The sequence below is a fragment of the Phacochoerus africanus genome, chromosome 2, assembly GCF_016906955.1.
Source record: "Phacochoerus africanus isolate WHEZ1 chromosome 2, ROS_Pafr_v1, whole genome shotgun sequence".
Lineage (NCBI taxonomy): Eukaryota > Metazoa > Chordata > Mammalia > Artiodactyla > Suidae > Phacochoerus > Phacochoerus africanus.
Genome location: NC_062545.1, coordinates 111,733,183 through 111,747,023, shown reverse-complemented (window position 1 = coordinate 111,747,023; position 13,841 = coordinate 111,733,183). Strand labels below are relative to the sequence as shown.

At 44.8% G+C, this 13,841-nt stretch overlaps 1 protein-coding gene across 4 annotated transcripts in view; it reads left to right on the top strand.

Moving 5' to 3' along the window:
* Window positions 1-235: 235 nt before the first annotated feature.
* TLN2 (talin 2) overlaps window positions 236-13,841 on the top strand; it is a 469,337-nt gene continuing 455,731 nt past the window's right edge. For 2 of the 4 annotated variants that reach the window (XM_047766194.1, XM_047766195.1), the window contains exon 1: window positions 253-373. The gene's annotated coding sequence lies outside the window, so the exon portion shown is untranslated. Of the gene's footprint in view, window positions 374-13,841 lie in introns of all 4 variants that reach the window. The other 2 variants (XM_047766192.1, XR_007133078.1) reach the window with 2 other exon arrangements.

Here is a 13,841-nt window from a genome sequence, read left to right as displayed (position 1 = left end):
CGAGTTTTGCGACAGTTAGGCCGGCGCGTCCCTTAGGCTCGCGGACCCTCTTAAGACCGGATGGCGGGCTAGAGACCCAGGAGGGGACCCAGGGTGCCCGAGCCGGCCCAACTCCGGTGCCGCGCCGCGCCGCGACCGGACCGGAGCCGCGCGGGGCCGCGCCGTCCCCGAGTGATGACGCGCTTCCTGCCCTCCCGGCGCTCCCGGGCCGTGCGCTCGCGCTCGCCCTCGGCTCTTGTTCCGCGCCTGGAGCCAGCGGCGGCGGCAGCGGCTGAGGCGGCTGCGGGAGCAGAGCGGTCGCCGGGCGCGCGGGGGGACGCCGGCTGCACTCCCGGGCAGGCGCTCTGCAATGAGACAGTAAATGCATTCCCCGGTAAGGCGCACGGCTCACTCGGGTTTTCCTCTTCCTCCAGCTGCATGCATGTTGCATGAATTTCTCGTGTCTTTTCCCTCCCATCTACAGAAGGAAAATGTGGGTGGTTTACCCCTTCCTTTTGCATCTCGTGAGTGATAGCAATGCAGAAAAAACCCCTTAAAGCTCTCAGGTTTGATGTTTTAGGAGGGCTTTTTGCAGGAAAATAAAAATAAAATAAAATTAATGCACCTGTCTATTGCACATTATGTTTCACTGCACTGGACCTGGGCGTCGCGGTTTGCAAACAGCCTCATAGCCGGCGAGCAGATACCTAGCTGTGAGCAGCCGGTCCCCTCCGGGGCTCCCGCTAGGTTTCCGGTAACTGGGCTTTGAAAAGCGGCCCCGCCTGCACGCAGTGTCCCCTCGGCCCCTGCAGGGCCCCCGCGCCGGGAGAGTTGGCGCGGGCGGAGCGGCTTCATTCCAGCACTGGTCGCCCCGACTCTAGCGCCACTTTGCAAACAAGTCTCCAGCCAGGCTCCAAGCAAGACTGCCGGCTGGTGCGGAGCTCTTTTCCCAGTCCCGGACTCTCAGACCTGCTGATTCCACGACTCCCCTTTACTTGGCATTCTCGCCACAAGCAAACTGCTGGCTGCTGAGGGACCAGGAGCGAGGGGAGGATTGGGATTGAGTGCCGCTGGCCTCGCGTTGGACGAGGGGCACCCTCCCCTACTTCGGCCTCAGGAGCTGAAATTTCGCGCCTGCCGGGAGCCGGGGGTCCTGGAGCCTGGCATTTCGGGATCCCCCGAGGGGACCGAGGAGCGACATTCGAGGGCGCCATATTTTCAGTGGGTCTTGGCTACGGAGGGGAGGGGGCGAACAGTTGGTGGGCCCCGGGGAGAGCGCGGCGTCCCCGCCGGAGAGGCTGGAGCGGTTTTCGCCCAGAAAGTTTGCGCGCCCAGGCCGGCACGGAGGCAGCCCCACGGGGCGCGCACGGCGCCTGTCCCCGCAAGGGCGCGCGGGCTGCAGCGCGTCGCCAGGCCAGCTGGCCGGCATTGAGGGCCGAGAGCCGCCGTCAGGGACTGCGCGCTAGGCTCGCCTCCTTCCCGGGTCCCGCCGGCGCAAGGAACACGCCCCTCTCCTGCCGCCGTGGCCACCCGGGCGCTCCACCGAAGCCGTGCGCTTGGACGCGTCCCCCGGCAGGGTGCGGGTGTGGAGCGTTTTGCCGGCGTCGGGATCTGCCTGGGCGCCCCCCAGGGCGCGGGCGCTCACTCCCTGCGGAGACGAGGCGCCCGGGTTATCGTGTCAGGGCGGACGGCCTAGGGTGCGGTGGCTCCGGGGCCGAAGACCAGCCCGAGACTCCTCGCCTCCCTGGCTGCGGCGGCGACAGTGGCAGCGGCGGCGCCGGCGGCTGCGTGCCCGCCTCTTGCCGCGGTGCCAGCTCTCGGAGGCGAGGTAAGGGGGGCGTTTCCAGAAGTTGGGGCTTCAGGTGACGCATGGGGAAACTTGGATTTTTGCTGCCTGGGAAGAGCCCAGGAGACTTGGGGAAAGGAAGTTGATTCAGATTCCCCGTGTCTCGCTCGTGGTGAAAAACCTCTGGCTATTCCCAGAAGATAGGAAAGGAATGAGCTGAGGAGTTGGCGTGGTCCACGACAGAGTTAGAGACAGGAAATAGGGATGATGTTCTGGAGCATTGGATCCCCAAATATACATCAATTGCGAGCACCCTGATGCTCTCTCTAAGTATCACTTTAGTTTGTGGTAGTACCTGAGGGTGCTGAGCTGTGACTTTCTTCAGGTTGCGCGCTCCCCTCTCTTCTACAGAGTTCTCTTAGGAGTGGGGCGGTGGGGAATCTTTACTTTTGAAAGAGACTGATCTCTGCTTTTTGAAAGGGCAGGGCAAGAGCGTGTTTGCTGACCTACAGTTCGCTGGCAGGAACGTGTCAGCCTCTCTCCTTGGCGTTTTACTGAAATGATGCCATAGTATTGAGGTCATGTCAGCACTTTAGGGCTTCATCATTGGAGAGGAGGCTTCAAGGGATCACTGAAGGGGATGTGGGGGAGGAGGGGTAGGTTTTCATCTCAGAGATGTGCCCTGTGATGTCAGCGATTAGGCTGCCCTTGAGTCTGTCTGTTTTTCTAAGTGCCTCCAGTGAGAATGTCAACCGTTGAATTGCTAAGATTTTTATCTTCCTTGTTGGCTGATTTCAGATATCTATGCAAAAACCCAAGAGGGGCAGCGGATGTGACAAGACAAATGGCCTTGAGAGGGGAGGGATACCTGCAGGGATGCTAATTTTGTTTTCAGTGAGCCCTAGAATTGTGGAGAACACTCTGGACTTAAGACACATTCGTTTAAAATTAGCATAATTAATTTAGGAGAGAATCAAATCAGTTGCTGAAAGCCTTCATCCTTTTTGTTAAGTTTCCAGGCTTAGAAGTGGTACCTTGAATCACAGAAACCCAGGCTCCTCAGATTGGGGAAGTTACTAGTTTTTCTCTGCCTTTGTACCCACTCAGGTCATGAAGGAGATAGGAACGAGTTCTGTTTTTGGCATTGAGGTTATACTTCCTCTAAAGGGCAAGTGATCCTTTAAACTTGCTCCTGTTGATTGAGTTATTGGGGGATATTCTTTACAGGCATAGGCATATTTATATGGATCTTGATTCACCTACTGTTAAATCTACTTGTTCAAGGTTTTTCAACTGTTCCCTAGAGCATATTAAAGCGAAGTCAGGTTTTATAAAGAGGGGTGTGTGTGTGTGTGTGTGTGTGTGTGTGTGTGTGTGTGTGTGTGATTTGGTAGTCCAGTTTCTTTTACATCTCAAAATTATACTGATTTCCCCAGTCCTCCACTCCTGGCTCCCAACAGATCATTTAGTGCCAAAAGCAGTTAAGGATGATTACAGGTGTTGAACAACTTAAATTTCTTACCATCTATGCTCAGGAAAAAAAAATAAAAAACAAAACCTGAAATTGTATTTACTCATTTTAGGATTGTGCTTCTTCTTCTTCTTCTTTTTTTTTTTGTCTTTTTGCCTTTTCTAGGGCCGCTCCCGTGGCATATGGAGGTTCCCAGGCTAGGGGTCTAATTGGAGCTGTAGCTGCCAGCCTACACCAGAGCCACAGCAATGCTAGATCCGGGCCGTGTCTGTGACCTACACCACAGCTCACGGCAACGCCAGATCCTTAACCTACTGAGTGAGGCCAGGGATCGAACCCGAAACCTCATGGTTCCTAGTCGGATTCGTTAACCACCAAGCCACGGTGGGAACTCCAAGGGTTGTGCTTTATAACTCCATATATGTCACATATTTTTGTGCATGTGCTATACATGGAGCAATACAAATTTAAAAGAAATTTTCTAAGTAAAGCTCAAATAAAAAATTTAAAAAGGAGTTTTATTACACATCCTTCAATTGTCATTCCCAAGTTTACTACCTTAATATTTATTTTTCCGCCTTTCTTAACAAAGTGTTATAAATTGTGCTTTGTTTCCCCTTGCCTGATTCTTATTATAACTTCATGGCATAATCAAAGTGCCCGCAATTTTTCCTATTAAGAAGATTTTGTAACTTCAAGAGTTTAGGAAATGCCTGTTCATTTTGGAGAGTTGCCTGTCCAGTTACCAGGCAGTGATATGCGTGTGTGTGTGTGTGTGTGTGTGTGTGTGTGTATGTGTGTAGCATACCCAGAGTCTTGGGACACTATCTAAAATTTGTGATCTGTGATATTACTGCCCCAGAACTTTCAAGTCATAATGTTTTCTTGGAGACTTGGGGTGGTATTTAGCCAATACAGGAAGTATTAACAAAGAGTTAAATAATTCAGTTATTTTTATTGGGTACCAAAAAAAAAAAAAATTAAAGACAAGAAGGAAAACTTAATAAGCGGGACCAGAATTACAGCTTAACATACCCAATTGGTGCCTTTTTAATTATAGTACTTTCCCCCAGAACTTTTTAATCCTATTACTTTTATATTTAATAAGGAGACTAGTTAAAACATAAGACAAACAGAACTATTACAAATAATGGGGATAAATGCTGGGTATAACCAGATGTTTTGCCTAAAGTTAAAAGAGTTAATTGAAGGAATCTGAACCCTGTCAAACTCCTTCTGCAGGCAGGCCCTCCCCTCTCTCCATCCCCAAATAAGAAGGAGATTTTGAAAGGGAGAAAAATTTTGGTTGGGGGTAGAGACAAATAAAAACAAAAAAAGAACAAAATGTTTAAGGCAGGCTTCTCTTGTTAACTGACCTAACTAACAACCTGGTGGCTTAGTGGCAGGTGTCATTTGAATGACAACTAGTAGACTAGTCTGAGTACAAAAAATGCTTTGGTTTTGAGAGCCTTTGTTTATGTACTGCCCAGAACTATGAATTAAGGCTGGGCTCTTTTGTCATCCATTTGACAGTGGACTGTTAGTGCCAAGTTTTGTTTCTCCCTTAATCAACAAGTTAATTTCAGCCAAAGTTATGCTCTTCTGAATATGTAGAACAAGTAATGAATATTTGTATTTCCTTTTACTCTGCCAGCTGAACTCTTAACAAACAAGTCTCTAAGCCTGCTATTCACTTATTCAGCAGTTGTTTTTGAGGGTTTACTATGTAGTTTATGCTACGAAGACATCCCCTGGCTTCACCCCACACACTGAGTTCCTAATGGGTGACTTCTTTTGTATTTTACTTATCTAGTAGATTGGGGGGTGAGGGGAGGAGGGTATTAGTATGAGATTAAACAGTACTTGAAGGACTACATGATCAAAGATACGCAAAAGATGTGAACAGACAATTCCCAAGATAAGAGATGCAAATGGTCGTAAACATGTGAAATGATTCTCAAGGTAAATAATGATCAGGGAAATAAAAAAAACAAAACAGAGATATTAGTGTTCTAGTCATCCAGTTAATCTATATTTTAAAGGTTGGTAACATCCTTATTAGATGGGTTGGGGCAACCCTCAGACACTTTCTTTTTTTTTTTTTTTTTTGTCATTTCTTGGGCCACTCCCGCGGCATATGGAGGTTCCCAGGCTAGGGGTCGAATCGGAGCTGTAGCTGCCAGCCTACACCAGAGCCACAGCAACACGGGATCCGAGCCGCGTCTGTGACCTACACCACAGCTCACGGCAACGCTGGATCCTTAACCCACTGAGCAAGGACAGGGATCAAACCTGCAACCTCGTGGTTCCTAGTCGGATTCGTTAACCACTGCGCCACGACGGGAACTCCCTCAGACTCTTTCTTGATGGGAGTATGAATTGGTTCAACCTTTAGTGAAAAGCAATGTTTATGAGGTGTGAAAGGTATATGCCCTATGCACCAGCAGCCACATATTTGGAATCCTTTCTTTACAGAAGTAAAAACATTAGCATGTAGGGATTTGTGGCTTTTTATTGCAGGGTTATTATAATAAATAAACTAGAAGTGGCATGAATGCCCATCAATAGATGAATACAGTACAGCTATCATGGATTGTTTTGTGAAGGGTGCCTGTGATATGTGACATGATAAATAAAATTGAGTTGCCAAGTGTCATATGTAGTATGGTCTTTCTGATTAAAAAAGGAAGACGCCTTATATGTGTACTTTGGAGAAAAATATGGAAGGACACTTAAAACTTCATATTGTTTACAATTGGCAGTGGAGAGGAGGGGTGGTTCATTTGCTTCCTATGCACCTTGAATGGTTTACTTGCTCAAAACATGGCAGATTTTCTATATGCAAACACTTAAGATGTTCTGCTTTTCTTTGACTTTCTCTGATCCCATTCTGAGGGAAGGCCAGTGGTGGTCTTTGGAAGGGATGTCTTCTGGCCAGCTGAAGAGTTCCTGGAGAGGAGCAGCATCTCCTCAGACTTGGTCTTCCTGAGTCCCAGAGAGAGACTATTAAATGGCTGTGCTGACATTTGAACCCTGGTCTCCTTCCACACTATTGTTCACTTACCTGATTGCCCTGCCCCTGTGCCATTTTCATTCCTGCCTCTTGATGTGATTTTTTTTTTTTTTTTGGTGTTTTTAGGGCTGCACCCGAGGCATATAGAGGTTCCCAGGCTAGGGGTTAAGTCGGAGCTGTAGCTGTTGGCTACACCACAGCCACAGCAACGCTGGATCCTTAACCTATTGAATAGACCAGGGATCGAACCTGCATTCTCCTGGATGCTAGTCAGGTTTGTTAACCACTGAGCCATGAAAGGAACTCCCATAATTTCTGTGTTTAACAAGCTCCCAGCAGATACTGATCTTTCTGGTCCACGTTTAAAGTGGTGTCGAGAAACAGCTGTTTTGCATCTCTGTGTTCTTGTCCGGCCAGTGCCCTGTCCCTTCATGGATGAAAGTTAGAGTGCCAATCAAGGCAGGTTAACCCAACTCAATTTTATCAGTTTCACCAAGCTGAGAAAGAAATATTGGAGTTCTATGACTTAGCTGTTGTCTGTATCATTTGTAGGTGTTTGGGGATTTAGTGTTGTCTCATAGATGGATGCATGTGTTTAATCAACAGTGAAAGTCCAAGTTCAGGGATATTGTAAATACTCTATAATGAATTCTCATGGGAAAGCAGAGAAGACTATTAATCTCTGGTTCCTGTTTGTTTGTTTGTTTTGTTTTTTCATCGTATATATACATCTTCAGGATTTGATGTCATTGATTCCTTTAAATAAAAAGTTGGCTACATGTGAAGGGTTTTGGGAACAAAATGGTGACCAGATGATAAATATTGTTTAAATTTTCATTATCTGATCATTGTTACATTTGGAGGGGGGTTTGAAATTAAGTACAATGGTCATTCATTTCAACATGTATTTATTACAGTGTTGCTAGAGGGGGCACATTTCTAACACAGCTTATTAGTGACACATATGTACTTGGCTTGGCCCAGGGACCCTCCCTTGTCTGGATGTCCTTGAGCGGTGTGGCTGACCTGAAGTTCTGGGTCACTTTGCCTCATTCTTTGAAGATCTTGTTCATCTGGCTCACAGTCCTCCTCCCATCAACATTTTTGGTAGCTTGGACATCTATATAGATTGTCCACCCAAATCCGTCCTTTGACCAACTCTCTTTTAGTTTTTTCCTCTCCCCACTTTAGCCATTCCTTCCGTGGTTGTTTCTAGGCTGCTGGTTCTCAGCAGTTTTGCCACCCAAAGGCTATTTGGCAGTGTCTAGAGACATTTTTGTCTGTCACAACTGAGGGGAGGGGTGCACCTGGCATCTAATAAGTGGAGGCCAGGGATGCTGCTAAACACCCTACAATGCACAGGATGCCTCCATAACAGAGAATTTACATGGTCTCGAATGTCAGTAGTGTCATGATGGAGAAACCTTGCCTTGGGAGTTTTTTCAGCCCTGATCCATAGGAGAAATATCTTATATGAGGACCCAGTGCAAATACACACACAAGTCTCACAAACCAGTGTTTACCCTTACTAGGTATGATGTACTTGCATAAATTTTATTGTCTTATTAAAAAATTGCTTGTCATGACTCACTAAATTGGTTTTACTAACCACTAAATTTGCAACCTATCATTTGAAAAATAGGGTTGGAATTCCCGTTGTGGCTCAGCAGTAACGAACCTGACTAGTATCCATGAGGATGCGGGTTTGATCCCTGGCTTCACTCAGTACTCATTGGATTAAGGATCCTGTGTTGCCATGAGCTATGGGGTAGGTCCTAGCCTGGGAACTTCCATATGCCAAGGGTGCAGCCCTAAAAAGCAAAAAAAAAAAAAAAAAAGAAGAAAGAAAAAAAAGAACAATAGGGTTAAACCTTATCATGTAGACCTTATCATTACCGATAACTGTACCAAAATCTTAACAAGCATTCTAGTCTGACCCTAATGTTTTGTCTTTCATATTATTCCTGTTATCACCCACTTCCACCTAGCCTTCACCCTACAAGGGGCTCTGACCTGGTGACACTTCCACTTGCTGTCCATCATCCTCTCTTGTCCCCTGCTACTGCCTCAGCTCAGGTGCTTGCATACACTCTCAACTTCCTTGGCCATTTCCCCTTCACCTTACTTTTCTGGGAACCCTACTTTCTGCCCACCATGCTCCTGCTGCATGCAGGCTGATGAACCTACCTGGAGGAAACCAGCCATCTGCATCATCTGGCTTTTGATTTGTAAACATAAGCTTCAATGTGGGCTCTTGGCATTGCCATGCCCACCATGTTTCTAGCCCTAGCCCATTCTCAGCTGATGACCTGGCTTAGTTCACTGAGGAAAAGGAAGCAATTGGGAACTAGTTTCATTATCTTCCCGTGCTGTTATCTGCTGGCCTCCCTGCACCGAAACCACACAGCACTGGAAGCACATGTGCACTGGAGACCTTTCCCTGTTGGCATGCATGGCTCTCACTCATGTCTGTATCTCCTTTCCCTTCTGCATCAGCAGTTTTCTCCTTCTGATGGATCATCTCCTTGAGAAACATGCTGTAGTATCTCTCATTTTAAGGCAAAAAGCAGCAACAACAGAACACTCAACCCTGTATCATAGTCAGCTGTTCTCCCAGTTCATCCATTCCCCTTTGTAATAAGTATTTCCAAAAGAGTTGTTGTACATTCTGCTCCATTCCCCGCTCCCATTCTGTCCTGAACCCTCCTCACTTTGGCTTTTGCTTGACCCCTTCACTGAAATCACACTTCTTTAAGTAACAGTGATACCCAGTGACCAACTCCTAGTTGTCATTGCCTGCAGCCTCTCGGCAGTGGGTAGCCAGTTCTCTCTTTGGGATGCTGTCTTCACTTGGCTTCTACAATCCTCACCTGGTTCTCCTGCACCCTGGCGCTCCAGTTCCTGTTCTCCTGCTGGGTCTCCTCTTCCTGACTTCTGAAGGTGGGGGCTGTTCTCTTTCACTTTACTTGACTAAGAGTCTGCTCCAGTATCACCTCCTTAGAGGTCTCCCTGGCATCCCCTAGCCCCTGCTCTCAGCTTCTTTTTTCTGTGTTTTCATATCATTTATCATTCCTTGACACAGGCGAATCTTGGAGATACTGTAGGTTCTGTTCCATACTACCACAAGTGAAGATCGAAATAAACTGTCATATGAATTTTTGATTTCCCAGTGCATATAAAAGTTATATTTACATTATACTGTAGTCTGTTAAGTGTGCAATAGCATTACATCTAAAAAAACAATGTACATACCTTAATTAAAAATATTTTATTAAGCCCTTGTTGGTTGCATCATTTGCTACTATTTTCTCTCATTCTGTAGGTTGTCTTTTTTTTTTTTTTTTTAATGGTTTCCTTTGCTATGTAAAAGTTGGTAAGTTTGATTAGGTCCCATTTGTTTATTTTTGTTTTATTTCTATTTCTGTTGCCTTGGGAGTCTGCCATAAGAAAACATTTATATGGTTTATGTCAGAGAATATTTTGCCTCTGTTCTCTTCTAGGATTTTTATGATGTCATGTCTTATGTTTAAATCTCTAAGCTCTTTTGAGTTTATTTTTGTGTATGGAGTTAGGGCGTGTTCTAGTTTCATTGATTTACATGCAGCTGTCCAGTTTTCCCAGTACCACTTGCTAAAGAGACCGTTTTTTTTTCCATTTATATTCTTGCCTCCTTTGTCAAGACATTGAAACAACCTTAATGTCCATTGAAAGATGAATGGATTAAGAAGATGTGGTACATATGTACAATACAGTACTACTCAGCCATAAAAAGAATGATATAATGGCATTTACAACAGCATGGATACAACTAGAGATTCTCACATTAAATAAAGTAAGCAGAAAGAGAAAAACAAATACCATATATCACTTATATGTGGAATCTAAAATAGGGTGCAAATGAACCTATCTACAAAAGAGAAACAGACTTACAGATATGGAGAGCAGACTTGTTGTTGACAAGGGGGAGGAGGAAGGAGTGGAATGGATTGGGAGTTTGGAGTTAGTAAATGCAAACTATTACATTTAGAATGGATGAGCAGTGAGGCCCTAATGTATAGCACAGGGAACTATATGCAGTCTCTCGGGATAGGACATGATGGAAGATAATATAAGAAAGGGGATGTATATATATGTATGGCTGAATCACTTTGAAGTACAGCAGAAATTGGCACAACACTGTAAATCAACCATACTTTATTTTTTGAAATTTTTATTTGCTTTTCAGGGCTGTACCTACAGCATATGGAAGTTCCCAGGCTATAGTCGAACTGGAGCTGCAGCTGCACCTACACCATGGCCACAGCAACAGCAATGTGGGATCTGCGACCTATACCACTGCTCATAGCAATGCCAGATCCCACTCAGCGAGACCAGCGATGGTACCTGCATCTTTATGAATACTAGTCAGATTTGTTTCCACTGAGACACAATGGGAACCTCCATCAAGTACACTTTAATTAAAAAAAAAAAAGAAAAAATATTTTATGCAGAAAAGTGCCAGCCATCCTCTGAGTCTTCAGAGAGTCATAATCTTTTTGCAGGTGGAGGGTCTTGCTGTTGTGTTGATGGCTGCTAACCAGTTGGGGTGGGAGTTGAGGAAGGTTGGGTGGTTGTGGCCACATCTTAAAATAAGACAACAGTGAAGTTAGGCAAACTGATTGACTCTTTCATGAACAATTTTTCTGTAGCATGCAATGCTATTTGATAGCATTTTACCCACAGTAGAACTTCTTCCAAATTGGAGTCATTCTCTCAAACCATGCCACTTCTTTAGCAACTAAGTCGATATAATATTCTAAATCCTTTGTTGTCATTTTAGTAGTCTTCACAGCATCTTCACCAAGGGTAGATTCCATCCTAAGAAACCCCTTTCTTCTCTTATGTGTAAGAAACAATTCCTCATTCATTCAAGCCTTATCATGAAATGGTAGGAAATCAATCCCATCTTTTGGCTCCACCTCTAGTTCTCTTGCTGTTTCTACCACATTTGCAGTTATTTCCTTCACTGAGATCTTGAACTCCTCAAAGTCATTCATGAGGGTTGGAATCAACTTCTTCCAAGTTCCTGCTTATCTTATTATTTTGATCTCCTACCATGAATCATGAATGTTCTTAAATGGTATCTAGACTGGTAAATCCTTTCCACATGGTTTCAGTTTGCTTTGCCCAGATCCATCAGAGGAATCACTATCTGTGGCAGCTATAGCCTTACAAAATGTATTTCTTAAAGAATAAGACTTGAAAGTCAAAATGACTTCTTGATCCGTGGGCTGCAGAATGGATGTTGTGTTAGCAGGTATGAAAACAACATGCATCCCATTCTGCATCTCCAGCAGAGCTCTTCCATGACTAGGTGCATTGTCATTGAGCAGTAATATTTGGAAAGGAATCTTTTCTGAGTAGTAGATCTCAACAGTGGACTTAAAATATTCAGGAAATTATGTTGTAAACAGATATGTTGTCATCCAGCCTTTCTTGTTCCATTTATAGAGCATAGGCAGAGTAGATGGAGCATAATTCTTAAGAGCTGTAGGATTTTTGGAATGGTAAATGGGCATTGGCTTCAATTTTAAAGTCACCAGCTGCATTGCTCCTAACAAGAGAGTCAGCCTGTCCTTTGAAGCCAGGCATTGACTTCTCCTCTCTGGCTATGAAGTCCTAGGTGGCATCTTCTAATATAAGGCTGTTTCATCTACATGAAAAATCTGTTGTTTGGTGTAGCCACCTTCATTAATGATCTTAGCTAGATCTTCGGATAACTTGCTGCAGCCTCCACATCAGCACCTGCTACTTCACTTTACACTATGTTATGGAGTCAGCTTCTTTCCTTCAACATCATGAACCAACCTCTGCTAGCTTCAGACTTTTCTTCTGCAACGTCCTCACCTCTCTCAGCCTTCCTAGAATTGATGAGCATTAGGGCTGTGCTCTGGATTAGGCTTTTTTTTTTTTTTCCAATTTTTTTTTTTTTTTTTCTTTTTAGGGCTGTGGAAGTTCCCAGGCTAGGGGTTGAATAGGATTTGCAGCTGCTGGCCTATGCCACAGCCACAGCAATGTCAGATCTGAGCTGTGTCTGTTACCTGCACCACAGCTTGAGGCAATGCTGGATCCTTAACCCAATGAGCAGGGCCAGGATCAAACCCGCATCCTGATGGATACTAGTCAGGTTTGTTACTGCTGAGCCACAATGGGAACTCCCTGGATTAGGTTTTGGCTGAAGGGAGTGTTGTGACTACTTTGATCTTCTATCCAGACCAATAAAGCTTTCTCCGTATCAGCAGTAATGCTGTTTCCCTTTTGTATGTTTGTGTGGTCACTGAAGTAGTACTTTCCATGTCCTTTAAGTACTTTTCCTTTGCATTCATTCTCAGCTTGGCTGTTTGGCTCAAGGAACCTAGATTTTGGCCTGTCTAGGCTTTTGACTTGCCTTCCTCAGTAAGCTTAATTATTTCTAGCTTCTGATTTCAAGTTAGAGACGTGGGACTCCTCCTTTCATTTGAATACTTAGAGGCCTCCGTAAGGTTATTAATTGGCCTTATTCCAGTATTGTGTCTCAGGGAATAGAGAGGCTGGAGGAGAGGGAGAGAGCTGGGGAGCTGCCAGTCGGTGGAGCAGTCAGAACACACACATTTATTAAGTTCATCATCTCATATGGGTGCAGTTTGTGCCCCCTCCATTTTAATTATAACCTCAAAGATCACTGAGCACAGGTCACTGCAACAAATATAATAATCTTTTTTTTTAATCTTAAAAAATGTGAAATATTGTGAGAATTGTCAAAATATGACACAGAGATAGGAAGCGAGCAAATGCTGTTGGAAGAGTGGTCCTGATAGACTTGCTTGGTGCAAGGGTGCCACAAACATCCGATTTGTAAAAATGGCAATATCTGCAAAGTACAATAAAATGAAGTGTGGTAACAGGAGGTTTGCCTGTATTACATATGATTCTTTTTTGTCTGCCTCATGGCACTAGAATGAAAGTTCCATGAAAGAAACTGTCCCTGGCACTGTGTCCACACACATCTACAATGCCTGGCACGTGGTAGATAATCAGCAAGAATTTTTTTTTTTTTTTGCTTTGTATCACATTTTAAAGAAATTAACTTTATTGAGGTACAACTTTCAAACAATGAAATGCACCCATTTGAAACATATGTTTCAATAAATTTTGACAAATCTGTACACTCATGTCACCATCAACCTCAATTAAAATATAGAAAGTTTTGGAGTTTCCTTTGTGGCTCAGCGAATAAGAACCTAACTAGTATCCATGAGGATTTGAGTTCGACCCCTGGCCTTGCTCAGTGGGTTAAGGATCTGGAGCTGCCACAGGCTGTGGTGTAGGTCTCAGATGAGGTTCAGATCCTGAGTTGCTGGGGCTCTGGTGTAGGCTGACAGTTGCAGCTCTGATTCAGCCCTGCCCAGGAACTTCCATATGCCACAGGTGGGGCCCTAAAAAAAAAAAAGAAAGAAAGAGAAAAATATATAGAAAGTTTCCACTGGGGTGAAAAGTTCCCTAGCGCCCCATCCCAGTCAGTCCCACCAGCCCTAGGTAAACACTGATCTGCTTTCTGTGCCCATAGATTAGGT